Source organism: Haemaphysalis longicornis, unplaced genomic scaffold (assembly GCF_048455015.1).
Source record: "Haemaphysalis longicornis isolate Haplotype H1 unplaced genomic scaffold, Haemaphysalis longicornis Haplotype H1 scaffold_8, whole genome shotgun sequence".
NCBI lineage: Eukaryota > Metazoa > Arthropoda > Arachnida > Ixodida > Ixodidae > Haemaphysalis > Haemaphysalis longicornis.
Window position 1 is genome coordinate 68398017 of NW_027526445.1, and position 22684 is coordinate 68420700.

Genomic DNA, 22684 nt, shown 5'->3' on the forward strand with positions numbered 1-22684 from the left:
CGCTTCTCGGCCTTTTGGCTAATATCAAATGTGTAGTGCGGGGCCAGCAGCCGCCTCGACGGGCCGAGGAAGTACAACGCTAACACCCGCTCAGGGGCATCCACGTCTTCCATGATGCTTAACAGTGTTCTCAACGCCAGGAGCTTCCCCATTGTCTCTAAACACGGGATATCTATGCCCCCCAGACGGCTCGGAAATCTAACTGCATCCCTAGCTAGTCTTTCCGTACCATCCTCCCAGAAAAACCCAAAGACTGCCCTTGTGAGTCTCTGTGTCGTCTGGCCCTGCGGAGGCATCATCCGGGCAGCGTACAAGAACTTTGGAACTAGTATACACTTGATAAGATACACTTTTTCGTTTAGTGAAAAATGCAACCTCCACGCACACGCGCACAATACTCCCGCACCCAAACAGTCGGCACTGCACACACCACACACCGCTTGTTCAGTTTGCCTACGCTTTAACTCCATGATGAGGCGAGCTCTTCCTCGGGGACCTCTGTGCCTTTTTCTTCTTCTTTGTTGCTTCTGCCAACGTGTCGTCGCTTGACCGTGTTCGCTTTGTTTCGCTGGTTGCCGTTGCTTCCATATCTGAGTCTTCACTAAGGTGGAGTATTGAGTAGGATGGTATCTTATTGCTGTAAGTGATTGATTACAGTCCAGGCAAAGAAGTTGTCGTGTCAGTGTAAGGGGCACCAACAGACATACCCAGCTAGCATGTGTACATGACACTCGGTTCAATCCCCAACAATCCCAGTGAAACTCGGATACAACACCACTCACGGGTACTCTGACAATCGACAATGCACAAAAAAGAGTCTCATCCGGGGGGGCACCCCATATGATCTGCTCAAGTAGGCTCTGTTCTAAGATACACTTTGTTACGTAAAATAACAGGGGAAGGCGCTGGCTCACGTGCTGTCGCTTCCGGCTGGGGTCTTTAGTTCGCAGCGGTGCGGGAGGTAGTGAGTCCGAGGGCACTATCACGGTTGAGTTTGTCAGGTTCCCGTAACACCGCACCAGTTCAGGCTCTCTTTGCTGGCGGCTGAAGTTCTGACTTTGGTCCGTACATGTGGTGGGCCTCCTTGGTGAAGCCACAGCACTCCACGCACACGCGCACAATACTCCCGCACCCAAACAGTCGGCACTGCACACACCACACACCGTTTGTTCAGTTTGCCTACAGTTTAACTCCATGATGAGGCGAGCTCTTCCTCGGGGACCTCTGTGCCTTTTTCTTCTTCTTTGTTGCTTCTGCCAACGTGTCGTCGCTTGACCGTGTTCGCTTTGTTTCGCAGGTTGCCGTTGCTTCCATATCTGAGTCTTCACTAAGGTGGAGTTCTTTATCGACTTCCTCCCAGTGAGGCCACTCGGGTGAGTTGGGAGCCTTTCCGTCTGCTCTTGGGTTGGTTACTTCCTTGGGTTCCGTGGTATCTGACTGTTTGTCTTTTTCTTTTTCGGGCTGAGGTGATGCCTCGAGGGGCTTGTTTTGACTGTTGGCAGCACCTACAGCTGGGACTGAGATGCTGTCGTTGTTGGCCGTGGGCTGCTGCGAGGGCGCGCTGGGAGAGTCACCTTTAGCATCACTCGGTCCCGTCTTCGTCAGTTGGTCTTCGTGTAGGGGGGGAAACTCGTTGTGACTGATGTCTGCCGTCTCGGACGAAGCGTGCGTAGCCTGTGATCCGCCTGCTACCGAGCTGTAGAGCCGTGGTGTGTCGCAGCTCGTAGTGGCATGCGCCTGCCCACAGCGCCGGAAAGGCAGTTCGCAGGGCGTTTGATGTCCATATATACCGCATCTCTCGCACAGGACTGCAGTACAGTCCGCGCTAATTTGCCTCTCCTCCCTGCACCGGCGGCACACTCGCTTAATACCCGGGTAGTCGAAGACCACACGGTGGCCTCCGACACGAAGGTAGTTGGGCACTGGGTTCTCGTCTTTCATCCTAATGGTTATGTTGCGTACACCAGTAAGGACGGTCGGCTGGCCTTTGAAGGTGCCGTGACGAATTTCGGTGACGCTTCCGTGGGGCAGGAGAGCTCGAATGAGGGTCTCGTCTGTTACGCTTGAAGGCAGGAACAAACAGGATACACTGGTTTTTGGTGGGCCAACGGGGATCAGGGGCACGACTTGGTTTCCTAGTCGGATGTTCTTAACTGCATGAGCGTTGTAACGGCTTGTCGTGAATTCACTGTTACTTGGTAATTCTTGCCTCCCATGTGCTGGACACAATAGATCTCTTGTAAGGTGACGATGGGGGAACGCCCTTGCTTGAATGATGCCGGTACCTTCTTAGTCACTAAGATGTTATTGATTACCTGGACCAGTGTGTCGCCTATCTCTATCCAACACTTTTTAAAAACCTCTGTCGGTAGCCCATTCGGCCCCGGTGCCGAACCCGTCTTCATATTCCTGACAACCTCGTGTAGTTCTGCGTTGGTCGTGCCCCCGGAGCTACCGGTAGTGGCATTATATGTATGTGACTTGCCACATTGAGTGTGTTTGTAGTATTGAGTAGGATGGTATCTTATTGCTGTAAGTGATTGATTACAGTCCAGGCAAAGCAGTTGTCGTGTCAGTGTAAGTGGCACAGCCCCGTGAAGAAACCCTTGTTGAAACCCCCGTGATTTGTTCTCTTATCTGTGTTTTGCCGAGGATTGAATCAGACACGCGGTGGTGTTAGTTCATGATACATAAGTGTTTTCTTTGGGACATTCCCTTGAGTCAAGGGTGGCTTGAAGCCCATATATGTAAAGTGTTCACGTAGTAAATAAAGTTGTCCTTTCAGTATCTGTTCTTATCAGCTTAATATCTGATACGAGTCCTATTTGGACTCAAGATATTAAACTAATTTTTGCCACTTGGCGTGGTGAAGGGGCTTGCTCCTCCGGCGCCGCGGGTTGTCCCAGCGTTGCACTGATGCCGGGTTCGGCCCGAGACCCCCTTCGGGGGGCCTGTAAACAAACCCAAAATGAGAAAACGAGCACTTTAGGGAAATGCATTGAACGCTATGCATTGGATTTCATGTCTTCTTCAAGCGCTGAGTTCAAGTTTCTTGCATGATAGGCAGTAGGTTTCTGCAGCCTATCCGCACTGTAATGTAATGTTCTGCTGCTACTTTCGTGTGCCGCGGTGTTTTTGAAGTGCCATTCTCTTTTTTTTCGAGCCAATAAACAGAACAGTACAGTGGCGTCCAAAACAAGTGTGTGCGTGTATTCTGGAGCCTCCTAGCAGCGCGCAAAGTACCAAAAGAAACCTCAGTAAACACTACACGACGGCCGCAGTCGTGTCTTGACAAAATGCTGTGCTAAGTCCTATACGCGAAAACGATGTCTCTCTCTCTCTCTCTCACAAACACACACACACAAACGCACACAAGGGGGGGGGGGAGGTCCAACGCGCGCGCGGGGTTTACAGGTCATGCAGAAAGCGCCAATGCTTGCACAACTGCCCGAGTTAATCGCTTCGTTTACGCCGCCCTTCATTTTAAGTTTTACACTGTAAACGAAGCGCTTTCAGCTCAACTTTATCGTGATCAAGAAAATCTGCTTGCCGCTGGCTACACCCGCTAATGTAATGTAACTATGCTACGTCCCGCCGTGTCTCTCAGTGTTTTTCGTGTTTTTTTTGTTTTTTTTTTATTGCAATCAGGGTCAGCTAGGCACCGAGGAAAGCGTGCGCGCGTACTCTGAAGCCTCCTAGCAGCGCGCAAAGTAAACACAACACTGAGCCAAGAAGACATTGCAGTGCTACCGTCTCAGGGGACGTGCGCTGCGTCTCATGTTCTCGATACGCAAACACGTACCCGCCAGCGCTCGCGCGTTCCACAGACCAAGCAAGAAACGCAAATGCTGGAGGAGTTAACTGCATAATTGTTTCGTTGATTTTGGCATTGAAGTCGCTCTCCTCTGCACAAGCAGTGGTGCGCGCACCCGTCATGTGTACAAGTGGCGCGTGAGGCATTTTCAAAGCGCCGAAAAGAGTTGTGCCGCGCCTCCGGCAGATGGCGACAGGGTGAAGCGCACCGCTCTGCAGCCGTCCTTCGGCGTCCAGCCCTCGCCAATCGTTCCCCCGCAGTGTGTTGGCGGACGCGTAAGTCGGATCTCTGCAACGGCTGCCCCAATCGCGCCATGCAACTAGAAGAAACGCGCTCCCTGACTGTGCACTTTTGCTTCCGCCGCGACCGAGTTGTTCGAGCCGCGTTTGCGATCGTCGTTTCGTTGCAACGCGACTGCTAACACCCGGCGACAATGCAGGCCACTCGTCTACATCTTCCATCGTCGTTTCCTTGCAACGCGAGTGCTAACACCCGGCGACACTGCAGGCCGCTCGTCTACATAAGCAGCTGTCGCGCTGCGAGCCTGTTTTCACTTAGTGGTTTGCCCGCGTCCCAATCTCTGCGTTTGCATGTGCGTAAGTGTTTGCTTTGTACTATGGTGGTGTGTGATCATTATTTATGTATGGTGTGTTTTTCTGTTTCTTTTTTTGCTTTTGCCGTGTGTTTACTAGCGAGAAATGCGTGGTGCGGCTCGCTGCCGTATCTTGGGACGCGCCGCGTCTTTCCGCAATCGTGCGTAACTGTACTCGTTGAGCGAGCGCATTTCTGCTTGCGACAAGCTTTTTTGCTAATCGCTAGCGGTCGCCTGCGCGTTGAATGTACAGCGAACATACAAACGAGTGACCGCGTGCCCTGCGGTGAAGCTCGACACGTGGCGAAGGCCGCCGCGGGGCGAGTGCCGGCTGCCAATGTTTGGGCTCGCCTTGTGGCCACCGTTTTGCTCGTGTTGTGTTGCGCGTCGGAGACTAATTAGAAAGTTAATAACGCTATCGCTTCTCGGCCTTTTGGCTAATATCAAATGTGTAGTGCGGGGCCAGCAGCCGCCTCGACGGGCCGAGGAAGTACAACGCTAACACCCGCTCAGGGGCATCCACGTCTTCCATGATGCTTAACAGTGTTCTCAACGCCAGGAGCTTCCCCATTGTCTCTAAACACGGGATATCTATGCCCCCCAGACGGCTCGGAAATCTAACTGCATCCCTAGCTAGTCTTTCCGTACCATCCTCCCAGAAAAACCCAAAGACTGCCCTTGTGAATCTCTGTGTCGTCTGGCCCTGCGGAGGCATCATCGGGGCAGCGTACAAGAACTTTGGAACTAGTATACACTTGATAAGATACACTTTTTCGTTTAGTGAAAAATGCAACCTCCACGCACACGCGCACAATACTCCCGCACCCAAACAGTCGGCACTGCACACACCACACACCGCTTGTTCAGTTTGCCTACGCTTTAACTCCATGATGAGGCGAGCTCTTCCTCGGGGACCTCTGTGCCTTTTTCTTCTTCTTTGTTGCTTCTGCCAACGTGTCGTCGCTTGACCGTGTTCGCTTTGTTTCGCTGGTTGCCGTTGCTTCCATATCTGAGTCTTCACTAAGGTGGAGTATTGAGTAGGATGGTATCTTATTGCTGTAAGTGATTGATTACAGTCCAGGCAAAGAAGTTGTCGTGTCAGTGTAAGGGGCACCAACATACATACCCAGCTAGCATGTGTACATGACACTCGGTCCAATCCCCAACAATCCCAGTGAAACTCGGATACAACACCACTCACGGGTACTCTGACAATCGACAATGCACAAAAAAGAGTCTCATCCGGGGGGGCACCCCATATGATCTGCTCAAGTAGGCTCTGTTCTAAGATACACTTTGTTACGTAAAATAACAGGGGAAGGCGCTGGCTCACGTGCTGTCGCTTCCGGCTGGGGTCTTTAGTTCGCAGCGGTGCGGGAGGTAGTGAGTCCGAGGGCACTATCACGGTTGAGTTTGTCAGGTTCCCGTAACACCGCACCAGTTCAGGCTCTCTTTGCTGGCGGCTGAAGTTCTGACTTTGGTCCGTACATGTGGTGGGCCTCCTTGGTGAAGCCACAGCACTCCACGCACACGCGCACAATACTCCCGCACCCAAACAGTCGGCACTGCACACACCACACACCGCTTGTTCAGTTTGCCTACACTTTAACTCCATGATGAGGCGAGCTCTTCCTCGGGGACCTCTGTGCCTTTTTCTTCTTCTTTGTTGCTTCTGCCAACGTGTCGTCGCTTGACCGTGTTCGCTTTGTTTCGCAGGTTGCCGTTGCTTCCATATCTGAGTCTTCACTAAGGTGGAGTTCTTTATCGACTCCCTCCCAGTGAGGCCACTCGGGTGAGTTGGGAGCCTTTCCGTCTGCTCTTGGGTTGGTTACTTCCTTGGGTTCCGTGGTATCTGACTGTTTGTCTTTTTCTTTTTCGGGCTGAGGTGATGCCTCGAGGGGCTTGTTTTGACTGTTGGCAGCACCTACAGCTGGGACTGAGATGCTGTCGTTGTTGGCCGTGGGCTGCTGCGAGGGCGCGCTGGGAGAGTCACCTTTAGCATCACTCGGTCCCGTCTTCGTCAGTTGGTCTTCGTGTAGGGTGGGGAAACTCGTTGTGACTGATGTCTGCCGTCTCGGACGAAGCGTGCGTAGCCTGTGATCCGCCTGCTACCGAGCTGTAGAGCCGTGGTGTGTCGCAGCTCGTAGTGGCATGCGCCTGCCCACAGCGCCGGAAAGGCAGTTCGCAGGGCGTTTGATGTCCATATATACCGCATCTCTCGCACAGGACTGCAGTACAGTCCGCGCTAATGTGCCTCTCCTCCCTGCACCGGCGGCACACTCACTTAATACCCGGGTAGTCGAAGACCACACGGTGGCCTCCGACACGAAGGTAGTTGGGCACTGGGTTCTCGTCTTTCATCCTAATGGTTATGTTGCGTACACCAGTAAGGACGGTCGGCTGGCCTTTGAAGGTGCCGTGACGAATTTCGGTGACGCTTCCGTGGGGCAGGAGAGCTCGAATGAGGGTCTCGTCTGTTACGCTTGAAGGCAGGAACAAGCAGGATACACTGGTTTTTGGTGGGCCAACGGGGATCAGGGGCACGACTTGGTTTCCTAGTCGGATGTTCTTAACTGCATGAGCGTTGTAACGGCTTGTCGTGAATTCACTGTTACTTGGTAATTCTTGCCTCCCATGTGCTGGACACAATAGATCTCTTGTAAGGTGACGATGGGGGAACGTCCTTGCTTGAATAATGCCGGTACCTTCTTAGTCACTAAGATGTTATTGATTACCTGGACCAGTGTGTCGCCTATCTCTATCCAACACTTTTTAAAAACCTCTGTCGGTAGCCCATCCGGCCCCGGTGCCGAACCCGTCTTCATATTCCTGACAACCTCGTGTAGTTCTGCGTTGGTCGTGCCCCCGGAGCTACCGGTAGTGGCATTATAAGTATGTGACTTGCCACATTGAGTGTGTTTGTAGTATTGAGTAGGATGGTATCTTATTGCTGTAAGTGATTGATTACAGTCCAGGCAAAGCAGTTGTCGTGTCAGTGTAAGTGGCACAGCCCCGTGAAGAAACCCTTGTTGAAACCCCCGTTATTTGTTCTCTTATCTGTGTTTTGCCGAGGATTGAATCAGACACGCGGTGGTGTTAGTTCATGATACATAAGTGTTTTCTTTGGGACATTCCCTTGAGTCAAGGGTGGCTTGAAGCCCATATATGTAAAGTGTTCACGTAGTAAATAAAGTTGTCCTTTCAGTATCTGTTCTTATCAGCTTAATATCTGATACGAGTCCTATTTGGACTAAAGATATTAAACTAATTTTTGCCACTTGGCGTCGTGAAGGGGCTTGCTCCTCCGGCGCCGCGGGTTGTCCCAGCGTTGCACTGATGCCGGGTTCGGCCCGAGACCCCCTTCGGGGGGCCTGTAAACAAACCCAAAATGAGAAAACGAGCACTTTAGGGAAATGCATTGAACGCTATGCATTGGATTTCATGTCTTCTTCAAGCGCTGAGTTCAAGTTTCTTGCATGATAGGCAGTAGGTTTCTGCAGCCTATCCGCACTGTAATGTTATGTTCTGCTGCTACTTTCGTGTGCCGCGGTGTTTTTGAAGTGCCATTCTCTTTTTTTTCGAGCCAATAAACAGAACAGTACAGTGGCGTCCAAAACAAGTGTGTGCGTGTATTCTGGAGCCTCCTAGCAGCGCGCAAAGTACCAAAAGAAACCTCAGTAAACACTACACGACGGCCGCAGTCGTGTCTTGATAAAATGCTGTGCTAAGTCCTATACGCGAAAACGATGTCTCTCTCTCTCTCACACAAACACACACACACACAAACGCACACAAGGGGGGGGGAGGTCCAACGCGCGCGCGGGGTTTACAGATCATGCAGAAAGCGCCAATGCTTGCACAACTGCCCGAGTTAATCGCTTCGTTTACGCCGCCCTTCATTTTAAGGTTTACACTGTAAACGAAGCGCTTTCAGCTCAACTTTACCGTGATCAAGAAAATCTGCTTGCCGCTGGCTACACCCGCTAATGTAATGTAACTATGCTACGTCCCGCCGTGTCTCTGCAGTGTTTTCGTGTTTTTTTTGTTTTTTTTTCATTGCAATCAGGGTCAGCTAGGCACCGAGGAAAGCGTGCGCGCGTACTCTGAAGCCTCCTAGCAGCGCGCAAAGTAAACACAAAACTGAGCCAAGAAGACATTGCAGTGCTACAGTCTCAGGGGACGTGCGCTGCGTCTCATGTTCTCGATACGCAAACACGTACCCGCCAGCGCTCGCGCGTTCCACAGACCAAGCAAGAAACGCAAATGCTGGAGGAGTTAACTGCATAATTGTTTCGTTGATTTTGGCATTGAAGTCGCTCTCCTCTGCACAAGCAGTGGTGCGCGCACCCGTCATGTGTACAAGTGGCGCGCGAGGCATTTTCAAAGCGCCGAAAAGAGTTGTGCCGCGCCTCCGGCAGATGGCGACAGGGTGAAGCGCACCGCTCTGCAGCCGTCCTTCGGCGTCCAGCCCTCGCCAATCGTTCCCCCGCAGTGTGTTGGCGGACGCGTAAGTCGGATCTCTGCAACGGCTGCCCCAATCGCGCCATGCAACTAGAAGAAACGCGCTCCCTGACTGTGCACTTTTGCTTCCGCCGCGACCGAGTTGTTCGAGCCGCGTCTGCCATCGTCGTTTCGTTGCAACGCGACTGCTAACACCCGGCGACAATGCAGGCCACTCGTCTACATCTTCCATCGTCGTTTCCTTGCAACGCGAGTGCTAACACCCGGCGACACTGCAGGCCGCTCGTCTACATAAGCAGCTGTCGCGCTGCGAGCCTGTTTTCACTTAGTGGTTTGCCCGCGTCCCAATCTCTGCGTTTGCATGTGCGTAAGTGTTTGCTTTGTACTATGGTGGTGTGTGATCATTATTTATGTATGGTGTGTTTTTCTGTTTCTTTTTTTGCTTTTGCCGTGTGTTTACTAGCGAGAAATGCGTGGTGCGGCTCGCTGCCGTATCTTGGGACGGGCCGCGTCTTTCCGCAATCGTGCGTAACTGTACTCGTTGAGCGAGCGCATTTCTGCTTGCGACAAGCTTTTTTGCTAATCGCTAGCGGTCGCCTGCGCGTTGAATGTACAGAGAACATACAAACGAGTGACCGCGTGCCCTGCGGTGAAGCTCGACACGTGGCGAAGGCCGCCGCGGGGCGAGTGCCGGCTGCCAATGTTTGGGCTCGCCTTGTGGCCACCGTTTTGCTCGTGTTGTGTTGCGCGTCGGAGACTAATTAGAAAGTTAATAACGCTATCGCTTCTCGGCCTTTTGGCTAATATCAAATGTGTAGTGCGGGGCCAGCAGCCGCCTCGACGGGCCGAGGAAGTACAACGCTAACACCCGCTCAGGGGCATCCACGTCTTCCATGATGCTTAACAGTGTTCTCAACGCCAGGAGCTTCCCCATTGTCTCTAAACACGGGATATCTATGCCCCCCAGACGGCTCGGAAATCTAACTGCATCCCTAGCTAGTCTTTCCGTACCATCCTCCCAGAAAAACCCAAAGACTGCCCTTGTGAGTCTCTGTGTCGTCTGGCCCTGCGGAGGCATCATCCGGGCAGCGTACAAGAACTTTGGAACTAGTATACACTTGATAAGATACACTTTTTCGTTTAGTGAAAAATGCAACCTCCACGCACACGCGCACAATACTCCCGCACCCAAACAGTCGGCACTGCACACACCACACACCGCTTGTTCAGTTTGCCTACGCTTTAACTCCATGATGAGGCGAGCTCTTCCTCGGGGACCTCTGTGCCTTTTTCTTCTTCTTTGTTGCTTCTGCCAACGTGTCGTCGCTTGACCGTGTTCGCTTTGTTTCGCTGGTTGCCGTTGCTTCCATATCTGAGTCTTCACTAAGGTGGAGTATTGAGTAGGATGGTATCTTATTGCTGTAAGTGATTGATTACAGTCCAGGCAAAGAAGTTGTCGTGTCAGTGTAAGGGGCACCAACAGACATACCCAGCTAGCATGTGTACATGACACTCGGTTCAATCCCCAACAATCCCAGTGAAACTCGGATACAACACCACTCACGGGTACTCTGACAATCGACAATGCACAAAAAAGAGTCTCATCCGGGGGGGCACCCCATATGATCTGCTCAAGTAGGCTCTGTTCTAAGATACACTTTGTTACGTAAAATAACAGGGGAAGGCGCTGGCTCACGTGCTGTCGCTTCCGGCTGGGGTCTTTAGTTCGCAGCGGTGCGGGAGGTAGTGAGTCCGAGGGCACTATCACGGTTGAGTTTGTCAGGTTCCCGTAACACCGCACCAGTTCAGGCTCTCTTTGCTGGCGGCTGAAGTTCTGACTTTGGTCCGTACATGTGGTGGGCCTCCTTGGTGAAGCCACAGCACTCCACGCACACGCGCACAATACTCCCGCACCCAAACAGTCGGCACTGCACACACCACACACCGCTTGTTCAGTTTGCCTACAGTTTAACTCCATGATGAGGCGAGCTCTTCCTCGGGGACCTCTGTGCCTTTTTCTTCTTCTTTGTTGCTTCTGCCAACGTGTCGTCGCTTGACCGTGTTCGCTTTGTTTCGCAGGTTGCCGTTGCTTCCATATCTGAGTCTTCACTAAGGTGGAGTTCTTTATCGACTTCCTCCCAGTGAGGCCACTCGGGTGAGTTGGGAGCCTTTCCGTCTGCTCTTGGGTTGGTTACTTCCTTGGGTTCCGTGGTATCTGACTGTTTGTCTTTTTCTTTTTCGGGCTGAGGTGATGCCTCGAGGGGCTTGTTTTGACTGTTGGCAGCACCTACAGCTGGGACTGAGATGCTGTCGTTGTTGGCCGTGGGCTGCTGCGAGGGCGCGCTGGGAGAGTCACCTTTAGCATCACTCGGTCCCGTCTTCGTCAGTTGGTCTTCGTGTAGGGGGGGAAACTCGTTGTGACTGATGTCTGCCGTCTCGGACGAAGCGTGCGTAGCCTGTGATCCGCCTGCTACCGAGCTGTAGAGCCGTGGTGTGTCGCAGCTCGTAGTGGCATGCGCCTGCCCACAGCGCCGGAAAGGCAGTTCGCAGGGCGTTTGATGTCCATATATACCGCATCTCTCGCACAGGACTGCAGTACAGTCCGCGCTAATTTGCCTCTCCTCCCTGCACCGGCGGCACACTCGCTTAATACCCGGGTAGTCGAAGACCACACGGTGGCCTCCGACACGAAGGTAGTTGGGCACTGGGTTCTCGTCTTTCATCCTAATGGTTATGTTGCGTACACCAGTAAGGACGGTCGGCTGGCCTTTGAAGGTGCCGTGACGAATTTCGGTGACGCTTCCGTGGGGCAGGAGAGCTCGAATGAGGGTCTCGTCTGTTACGCTTGAAGGCAGGAACAAACAGGATACACTGGTTTTTGGTGGGCCAACGGGGATCAGGGGCACGACTTGGTTTCCTAGTCGGATGTTCTTAACTGCATGAGCGTTGTAACGGCTTGTCGTGAATTCACTGTTACTTGGTAATTCTTGCCTCCCATGTGCTGGACACAATAGATCTCTTGTAAGGTGACGATGGGGGAACGCCCTTGCTTGAATGATGCCGGTACCTTCTTAGTCACTAAGATGTTATTGATTACCTGGACCAGTGTGTCGCCTATCTCTATCCAACACTTTTTAAAAACCTCTGTCGGTAGCCCATTCGGCCCCGGTGCCGAACCCGTCTTCATATTCCTGACAACCTCGTGTAGTTCTGCGTTGGTCGTGCCCCCGGAGCTACCGGTAGTGGCATTATATGTATGTGACTTGCCACATTGAGTGTGTTTGTAGTATTGAGTAGGATGGTATCTTATTGCTGTAAGTGATTGATTACAGTCCAGGCAAAGCAGTTGTCGTGTCAGTGTAAGTGGCACAGCCCCGTGAAGAAACCCTTGTTGAAACCCCCGTGATTTGTTCTCTTATCTGTGTTTTGCCGAGGATTGAATCAGACACGCGGTGGTGTTAGTTCATGATACATAAGTGTTTTCTTTGGGACATTCCCTTGAGTCAAGGGTGGCTTGAAGCCCATATATGTAAAGTGTTCACGTAGTAAATAAAGTTGTCCTTTCAGTATCTGTTCTTATCAGCTTAATATCTGATACGAGTCCTATTTGGACTCAAGATATTAAACTAATTTTTGCCACTTGGCGTGGTGAAGGGGCTTGCTCCTCCGGCGCCGCGGGTTGTCCCAGCGTTGCACTGATGCCGGGTTCGGCCCGAGACCCCCTTCGGGGGGCCTGTAAACAAACCCAAAATGAGAAAACGAGCACTTTAGGGAAATGCATTGAACGCTATGCATTGGATTTCATGTCTTCTTCAAGCGCTGAGTTCAAGTTTCTTGCATGATAGGCAGTAGGTTTCTGCAGCCTATCCGCACTGTAATGTAATGTTCTGCTGCTACTTTCGTGTGCCGCGGTGTTTTTGAAGTGCCATTCTCTTTTTTTTCGAGCCAATAAACAGAACAGTACAGTGGCGTCCAAAACAAGTGTGTGCGTGTATTCTGGAGCCTCCTAGCAGCGCGCAAAGTACCAAAAGAAACCTCAGTAAACACTACACGACGGCCGCAGTCGTGTCTTGACAAAATGCTGTGCTAAGTCCTATACGCGAAAACGATGTCTCTCTCTCTCTCTCTCACAAACACACACACACAAACGCACACAAGGGGGGGGGGAGGTCCAACGCGCGCGCGGGGTTTACAGGTCATGCAGAAAGCGCCAATGCTTGCACAACTGCCCGAGTTAATCGCTTCGTTTACGCCGCCCTTCATTTTAAGTTTTACACTGTAAACGAAGCGCTTTCAGCTCAACTTTATCGTGATCAAGAAAATCTGCTTGCCGCTGGCTACACCCGCTAATGTAATGTAACTATGCTACGTCCCGCCGTGTCTCTCAGTGTTTTTCGTGTTTTTTTTGTTTTTTTTTTATTGCAATCAGGGTCAGCTAGGCACCGAGGAAAGCGTGCGCGCGTACTCTGAAGCCTCCTAGCAGCGCGCAAAGTAAACACAACACTGAGCCAAGAAGACATTGCAGTGCTACCGTCTCAGGGGACGTGCGCTGCGTCTCATGTTCTCGATACGCAAACACGTACCCGCCAGCGCTCGCGCGTTCCACAGACCAAGCAAGAAACGCAAATGCTGGAGGAGTTAACTGCATAATTGTTTCGTTGATTTTGGCATTGAAGTCGCTCTCCTCTGCACAAGCAGTGGTGCGCGCACCCGTCATGTGTACAAGTGGCGCGTGAGGCATTTTCAAAGCGCCGAAAAGAGTTGTGCCGCGCCTCCGGCAGATGGCGACAGGGTGAAGCGCACCGCTCTGCAGCCGTCCTTCGGCGTCCAGCCCTCGCCAATCGTTCCCCCGCAGTGTGTTGGCGGACGCGTAAGTCGGATCTCTGCAACGGCTGCCCCAATCGCGCCATGCAACTAGAAGAAACGCGCTCCCTGACTGTGCACTTTTGCTTCCGCCGCGACCGAGTTGTTCGAGCCGCGTTTGCGATCGTCGTTTCGTTGCAACGCGACTGCTAACACCCGGCGACAATGCAGGCCACTCGTCTACATCTTCCATCGTCGTTTCCTTGCAACGCGAGTGCTAACACCCGGCGACACTGCAGGCCGCTCGTCTACATAAGCAGCTGTCGCGCTGCGAGCCTGTTTTCACTTAGTGGTTTGCCCGCGTCCCAATCTCTGCGTTTGCATGTGCGTAAGTGTTTGCTTTGTACTATGGTGGTGTGTGATCATTATTTATGTATGGTGTGTTTTTCTGTTTCTTTTTTTGCTTTTGCCGTGTGTTTACTAGCGAGAAATGCGTGGTGCGGCTCGCTGCCGTATCTTGGGACGCGCCGCGTCTTTCCGCAATCGTGCGTAACTGTACTCGTTGAGCGAGCGCATTTCTGCTTGCGACAAGCTTTTTTGCTAATCGCTAGCGGTCGCCTGCGCGTTGAATGCACAGAGAACATACAAACGAGTGACCGCGTGCCCTGCGGTGAAGCTCGACACGTGGCGAAGGCCGCCGCGGGGCGAGTGCCGGCTGCCAATGTTTGGGCTCGCCTTGTGGCCACCGTTTTGCTCGTGTTGTGTTGCGCGTCGGAGACTAATTAGAAAGTTAATAACGCTATCGCTTCTCGGCCTTTTGGCTAATATCAAATGTGTAGTGCGGGGCCAGCAGCCGCCTCGACGGGCCGAGGAAGTACAACGCTAACACCCGCTCAGGGGCATCCACGTCTTCCATGATGCTTAACAGTGTTCTCAACGCCAGGAGCTTCCCCATTGTCTCTAAACACGGGATATCTATGCCCCCCAGACGGCTCGGAAATCTAACTGCATCCCTAGCTAGTCTTTCCGTACCATCCTCCCAGAAAAACCCAAAGACTGCCCTTGTGAGTCTCTGTGTCGTCTGGCCCTGCGGAGGCATCATCCGGGCAGCGTACAAGAACTTTGGAACTAGTATACACTTGATAAGATACACTTTTTCGTTTAGTGAAAAATGCAACCTCCACGCACACGCGCACAATACTCCCGCACCCAAACAGTCGGCACTGCACACACCATACACCGCTTGTTCAGTTTGCCTACGCTTTAACTCCATGATGAGGCGAGCTCTTCCTCGGGGACCTCTGTGCCTTTTTCTTCTTCTTTGTTGCTTCTGCCAACGTGTCGTCGCTTGACCGTGTTCGCTTTGTTTCGCTGGTTGCCGTTGCTTCCATATCTGAGTCTTCACTAAGGTGGAGTATTGAGTAGGATGGTATCTTATTGCTGTAAGTGATTGATTACTTTCCAGGCAAAGAAGTTGTCGTGTCAGTGTAAGGGGCACCAACAGACATACCCAGCTAGCATGTGTACATGACACTCGGTTCAATCCCCAACAATCCCAGTGAAACTCGGATACAACACCACTCACGGGTACTCTGACAATCGACAATGCACAAAAAAGAGTCTCATCCGGGGGGGCACCCCATATGATCTGCTCAAGTAGGCTCTGTTCTAAGATACACTTTGTTACGTAAAATAACAGGGGAAGGCGCTGGCTCACGTGCTGTCGCTTCCGGCTGGGGTCTTTAGTTCGCAGCGGTGCGGGAAGTAGTGAGTCCGAGGGCACTATCACGGTTGAGTTTGTCAGGTTCCCGTAACACCGCACCAGTTCAGGCTCTCTTTGCTGGCGGCTGAAGTTCTGACTTTGGTCCGTACATGTGGTGGGCCTCCTTGGTGAAGCCACAGCACTCCACGCACACGCGCACAATACTCCCGCACCCAAACAGTCAGCACTGCACACACCACACACCGCTTGTTCAGTTTGCCTACACTTTAACTCCATGATGAGGCGAGCTCTTCCTCGGGGACCTCTGTGCCTTTTTCTTCTTCTTTGTTGCTTCTGCCAACGTGTCGTCGCTTGACCGTGTTCGCTTTGTTTCGCAGGTTTCCGTTGCTTCCATATCTGAGTCTTCACTAAGGTGGAGTTCTTTATCGACTCCCTCCCAGTGAGGCCACTCGGGTGAGTTGGGAGCCTTTCCGTCTGCTCTTGGGTTGGTTACTTCCTTGGGTTCCGTGGTATCTGACTGTTTGTCTTTTTCTTTTTCGGGCTGAGGTGATGCCTCGAGGGGCTTGTTTTGACTGTTGGCAGCACCTACAGCTGGGACTGAGATGCTGTCGTTGTTGGCCGTGGGCTGCTGCGAGGGCGCGCTGGGAGAGTCACCTTTAGCATCACTCGGTCCCGTCTTCGTCAGTTGGTCTTCGTGTAGGGGGGGAAACTCGTTGTGACTGATGTCTGCCGTCTCGGACAAAGCGTGCGTAGCCTGTGATCCGCCTGCTACCGAGCTGTAGAGCCGTGGTGTGTCGCAGCTCGTAGTGGCATGCGCCTGCCCACAGCGCCGGAAAGGCAGTTCGCAGGGCGTTTGATGTCCATATATACCGCATCTTTCGCACAGGACTGCAGTACAGTCCGCGCTAATGTGCCTCTCCTCCCTGCACCGGCGGCACACTCGCTTAATACCCGGGTAGTCGAAGACCACACGGTGGCCTCCGACACGAAGGTAGTTGGGCACTGGGTTCTCGTCTTTCATCCTAATGGTTATGTTGCGTACACCAGTAAGGACGGTCGGCTGGCCTTTGAAGGTGCCGTGACGAATTTCGGTGACGCTTCCGTGGGGCAGGAGAGCTCGAATGAGGGTCTCGTCTGTTACGCTTGAAGGCAGGAACAAGCAGGATACACTGGTTTTTGGTGGGCCAACGGGGATCAGGGGCACGACTTGGTTTCCTAGTCGGATGTTCTTAACTGCATGAGCGTTGTAACGGCTTGTCGTGAATTCACTGTTACTTGGTAATTCTTGCCTCCCATGTGCTGGACACAATAGATCTCTTGTAAGGTGACGATGGGGGAACGCCCTTGCTTGAATGATGCCGGTACCTTCTTAGTCACTAAGATGTTATTGATTACCTGGACCAGTGTGTCGCCTATCTCTATCCAACACTTTTTAAAAACCTCTGTCGGTAGCCCATCCGGCCCCGGTGCCGAACCCGTCTTCATATTCCTGACAACCTCGTGTAGTTCTGCGTTGGTCGTGCCCCCGGAGCTACCGGTAGTGGCATTATATGTATGTGACTTGCCACATTGAGTGTGTTTGTAGTATTGAGTAGGATGGTATCTTATTGCTGTAAGTGATTGATTACAGTCCAGGCAAAGCAGTTGTCGTGTCAGTGTAAGTGGCACAGCCCCGTGAAGAAACCCTTGTTGAAACCCCCGTGATTTGTTCGCTTATCTGTGTTTTGCCGAGGATTGAATCAGACACGCGGTGGTGTTAGTTCATGATACATAAGTGTTTTCTTTGGGACATTCCCTTGAGTCAAGGGTGGCTTGAAGCCCATATATGTAAAGTGTTCACGTAGTAAATAAAGTTGTCCTTTCAGTATCTGTTCTTATCAGCTTAATATCTGATACGAGTCCTATTTGGACTCAACATATTAAACTAATTTTTGCCACTTGGCGTCGTGAAGGGGCTTGCTCCTCCGGCGCAGCGGGTTGTCCCAGCGTTGCACTGATGCCGGGTTCGGCCCGAGACCCCCTTCGGGGGGCCTGTAAACAAACCCAAAATGAGAAAACGAGCACTTTAGGGAAATGCATTGAACGCTATGCATTGGATTTCATGTCTTCTTCAAGCGCTGAGTTCAAGTTTCTTGCATCATAGGCAGTAGGTTTCTGCAGCCTATCCGCACTGTAATGTAATGTTCTGCTGCTACTTTCGTGTGCCGCGGTGTTTTTGAAGTGCCATTCTCTTTTTTTTCGAGCCAATAAACAGAACAGTACAGTGGCGTCCAAAACAAGTGTGTGCGTGTATTCTGGAGCCTCCTAGCAGCGCGCAAAGTACCAAAAGAAACCTCAGTAAACACTACACGACGGCCGCAGTCGTGTCTTGACAAAATGCTGTGCTAAGTCCTATACGCGAAAACGATGTCTCTCTCTCTCTCTCTCACACAAACACACACACACAAACGCACACAAGGGGGGGGGAGGTCCAACGCGGGCGCGGGGTTTACAGGTCATGCAGAAAGCGCCAATGCTTGCACAACTGCCCGAGTTAATCGCTTCGTTTACGCCGCCCTTCATTTTAAGTTTTACACTGTAAACGAAGCGCTTTCAGCTCAACTTTATCGTGATCAAGAAAATCTGCTTGCCGCTGGCTACACCCGCTAATGTAATGTAACTATGCTACGTCCCGCCGTGTCTCACAGTGTTTTTCGTGTTTTTTTTGTTTTTTTTTTCATTGCAATCAGGGTCAGCTAGGCACCGAGGAAAGCGTGCGCGCGTACTCTGAAGCCTCCTAGCAGCGCGCAAAGTAAACACAACACTGAGCCAAGAAGACATTGCAGTGCTACCGTCTCAGGGGACGTGCGCTGCGTCTCATGTTCTCGATACGCAAACACGTACCCGCCAGCGCTCGCGCGTTCCACAGACCAAGCAAGAAACGCAAATGCTGGAGGAGTTAACTGCATAATTGTTTCGTTGATTTTGGCATTGAAGTCGCTCTCCTCTGCACAAGCAGTGGTGCGCGCACCCGTCATGTGTACAAGTGGCGCGCGAGGCATTTTCAAAGCGCCGAAAAGAGTTGTGCCGCGCCTCCGGCAGATGGCGACAGGGTGAAGCGCACCGCTCTGCAGCCGTCCTTCGGCGTCCAGCCCTCGCCAATCGTTCCCCCGCAGTGTGTTGGCGGACGCGTAAGTCGGATCTCTGCAACGGCTGCCCCAATCGCGCCATGCAACTAGAAGAAACGCGCTCCCTGACTGTGCACTTTTGCTTCCGCCGCGACCGAGTTGTTCGAGCCGCGTCTGCCATCGTCGTTTCGTTGCAACGCGACTGCTAACGCCCGGCGACAATGCAGGCCACTCGTCTACATCTTCCATCGTCGTTTCCTTGCAACGCGAGTGCTAACACCCGGCGACACTGCAGGCCGCTCGTCTACATAAGCAGCTGTCGCGCTGCGAGCCTGTTTTCACTTAGTGGTTTGCCCGCGTCCCAATCTCTGCGTTTGCATGTGCGTAAGTGTTTGCTTTGTACTATGGTGGTGTGTGATCATTATTTATGTATGGTGTGTTTTTCTGTTTCTTTTTTTGCTTTTGCCGTGTGTTTACTAGCGAGAAATGCGTGGTGCGGCTCGCTGCCGTATCTTGGGACGCGCCGCGTCTTTCCGCAATCGTGCGTAACTGTACTCGTTGAGCGAGCGCATTTCTGCTTGCGACAAGCTTTTTTGCTAATCGCTAGCGGTCGCCTGCGCGTTGAATGTACAGAGAACATACAAACGAGTGACCGCGTGCCCTGCGGTGAAGCTCGACACGTGGCGAAGGCCGCCGCGGGGCGAGTGCCGGCTGCCAATGTTTGGGCTCGCCTTGTGGCCACCGTTTTGCTCGTGTTGTGTTGCGCGTCGGAGACTAATTAGAAAGTTAATAACGCTATCGCTTCTCGGCCTTTTGGCTAATATCAAATGTGTAGTGCGGGGCCAGCAGCCGCCTCGACGGGCCGAGGAAGTACAACGCTAACACCCGCTCAGGGGCATCCACGTCTTCCATGATGCTTAACAGTGTTCTCAACGCCAGGAGCTTCCCCATTGTCTCTAAACACGGGATATCTATGCCCCCCAGACGGCTCGGAAATCTAACTGCATCCCTAGCTAGTCTTTCCGTACCATCCTCCCAGAAAAACCCAAAGACTGCCCTTGTGAATCTCTGTGTCGTCTGGCCCTGTGGAGGCATCATCGGGGCAGCGTACAAGAACTTTGGAACTAGTATACACTTGATAAGATACACTTTTTCGTTTAGTGAAAAATGCAACCTCCACGCACACGCGCACAATACTCCCGCACCCAAACAGTCGGCACTGCACACACCACACACCGCTTGTTCAGTTTGCCTACGCTTTAACTCCATGATGAGGCGAGCTCTTCCTCGGGGACCTCTGTGCCTTTTTCTTCTTCTTTGTTGCTTCTGCCAACGTGTCGTCGCTTGACCGTGTTCGCTTTGTTTCGCTGGTTGCCGTTGCTTCCATATCTGAGTCTTCACTAAGGTGGAGTATTGAGTAGGATGGTATCTTATTGCTGTAAGTGATTGATTACAGTCCAGGCAAAGAAGTTGTCGTGTCAGTGTAAGGGGCACCAACATACATACCCAGCTAGCATGTGTACATGACACTCGGTTCAATCCCCAACAATCCCAGTGAAACTCGGATACAACACCACTCACGGGTACTCTGACAATCGACAATGCACAAAAAGGAGTCTCATCCGGGGGGGCACCCCATATGATCTGCTCAAGTAGGCTCTGTTCTAAGATACACTTTGTTACGTAAAATAACAGGGGAAGGCGCTGGCTCACGTGCTGTCGCTTCCGGCTGGGGTCTTTAGTTCGCAGCGGTGCGGGAGGTAGTGAGTCCGAGGGCACTATCACGGTTGAGTTTGTCAGGTTCCCGTAACACCGCACCAGTTCAGGCTCTCTTTGCTGGCGGCTGAAGTTCTGACTTTGGTCCGTACATGTGGTGGGCCTCCTTGGTGAAGCCACAGCACTCCACGCACACGCGCACAATACTCCCGCACCCAAACAGTCGGCACTGCACACACCACACACCGCTTGTTCAGTTTGCCTACACTTTAACTCCATGATGAGGCGAGCTCTTCCTCGGGGACCTCTGTGCCTTTTTCTTCTTCTTTGTTGCTTCTGCCAACGTGTCGTCGCTTGACCGTGTTCGCTTTGTTTCGCAGGTTGCCGTTGCTTCCATATCTGAGTCTTCACTAAGGTGGAGTTCTTTATCGACTCCCTCCCAGTGAGGCCACTCGGGTGAGTTGGGAGCCTTTCCGTCTGCTCTTGGGTTGGTTACTTCCTTGGGTTCCGTGGTATCTGACTGTTTGTCTTTTTCTTTTTCGGGCTGAGGTGATGCCTCGAGGGGCTTGTTTTGACTGTTGGCAGCACCTACAGCTGGGACTGAGATGCTGTCGTTGTTGGCCGTGGGCTGCTGCGAGGGCGCGCTGGGAGAGTCACCTTTAGCATCACTCGGTCCCGTCTTCGTCAGTTGGTCTTCGTGTAGGGGGGGAAACTCGTTGTGACTGATGTCTGCCGTCTCGGACGAAGCGTGCGTAGCCTGTGATCCGCCTGCTACCGAGCTGTAGAGCCGTGGTGTGTCGCAGCTCGTAGTGGCATGCGCCTGCCCACAGCGCCGGAAAGGCAGTTCGCAGGGCGTTTGATTTCCATATATACCGCATCTCTCGCACAGGACTGCAGTACAGTCCGCGCTAATGTGCCTCTCCTCCCTGCACCGGCGGCACACTCGCTTAATACCCGGGTAGTCGAAGACCACACGGTGGCCTCCGACACGAAGGTAGTTGGGCACTGGGTTCTCGTCTTTCATCCTAATGGTTATGTTGCGTACACCAGTAAGGACGGTCGGCTGGCCTTTGAAGGTGCCGTGACGAATTTCGGTGACGCTTCCGTGGGGCAGGAGAGCTCGAATGAGGGTCTCGTCTGTTACGCTTGAAGGCAGGAACAAGCAGGATACACTGGTTTTTGGTGGGCCAACGGGGATCAGGGGCACGACTTGGTTTCCTAGTCGGATGTTCTTAACTGCATGAGCGTTGTAACGGCTTGTCGTGAATTCACTGTTACTTGGTAATTCTTGCCTCCCATGTGCTGGACACAATAGATCTCTTGTAAGGTGACGATGGGGGAACGTCCTTGCTTGAATGATGCCGGTACCTTCTTAGTCACTAAGATGTTATTGATTACCTGGACCAGTGTGTCGCCTATCTCTATCCAACACTTTTTAAAAACCTCTGTCGGTAGCCCATCCGGCCCCGGTGCCGAACCCGTCTTCATATTCCTGACAACCTCGTGTAGTTCTGCGTTGGTCGTGCCCCCGGAGCTACCGGTAGTGGCATTATAAGTATGTGACTTGCCACATTGAGTGTGTTTGTAGTATTGAGTAGGATGGTATCTTATTGCTGTAAGTGATTGATTACAGTCCAGGCAAAGCAGTTGTCGTGTCAGTGTAAGTGGCACAGCCCCGTGAAGAAACCCTTGTTGAAACCCCCGTGATTTGTTCTCTTATCTGTGTTTTGCCGAGGATTGAATCAGACACGCGGTGGTGTTAGTTCATGATACATAAGTGTTTTCTTTGGGACATTCCCTTGAGTCAAGGGTGGCTTGAAGCCCATATATGTAAAGTGTTCACGTAGTAAATAAAGTTGTCCTTTCAGTATCTGTTCTTATCAGCTTAATATCTGATACGAGTCCTATTTGGACTAAAGATATTAAACTAATTTTTGCCACTTGGCGTCGTGAAGGGGCTTGCTCCTCCGGCGCCGCGGGTTGTCCCAGCGTTGCACTGATGCCGGGTTCGGCCCGAGACCCCCTTCGGGGGGCCTGTAAACAAACCCAAAATGAGAAAACGAGCACTTTAGGGAAATGCATTGAACGCTATGCATTGGATTTCATGTCTTCTTCAAGCGCTGAGTTCAAGTTTCTTGCATGATAGGCAGTAGGTTTCTGCAGCCTATCCGCACTGTAATGTTATGTTCTGCTGCTACTTTCGTGTGCCGCGGTGTTTTTGAAGTGCCATTCTCTTTTTTTCGAGCCAATAAACAGAACAGTACAGTGGCGTCCAAAACAAGTGTGTGCGTGTATTCTGGAGCCTCCTAGCAGCGCGCAAAGTACCAAAAGAAACCTCAGTAAACACTACACGACGGCCGCAGTCGTGTCTTGATAAAATGCTGTGCTAAGTCCTATACGCGAAGACGATGTCTCTCTCTCTCTCACACAAACACACACACACACAAACGCACACAAGGGGGGGGGAG

At 52.2% G+C, this 22684-nt stretch overlaps 5 pseudogenes; all 5 read left to right on the forward strand.

Annotated features, from left to right (window-relative positions):
• Window positions 1–2769: 2769 nt before the first annotated feature.
• Window positions 2770–2939, forward strand: LOC144150329 (U2 spliceosomal RNA; annotated as a pseudogene).
• A 4656-nt stretch (window positions 2940–7595) lies between these two features.
• Window positions 7596–7765, forward strand: LOC144150335 (U2 spliceosomal RNA; annotated as a pseudogene).
• A 4653-nt stretch (window positions 7766–12418) lies between these two features.
• On the forward strand, window positions 12419–12588 carry LOC144150330 (U2 spliceosomal RNA; annotated as a pseudogene).
• A 4654-nt stretch (window positions 12589–17242) lies between these two features.
• On the forward strand, window positions 17243–17412 carry LOC144150340 (U2 spliceosomal RNA; annotated as a pseudogene).
• A 4656-nt stretch (window positions 17413–22068) lies between these two features.
• On the forward strand, window positions 22069–22238 carry LOC144150336 (U2 spliceosomal RNA; annotated as a pseudogene).
• Window positions 22239–22684: the final 446 nt, after the last annotated feature.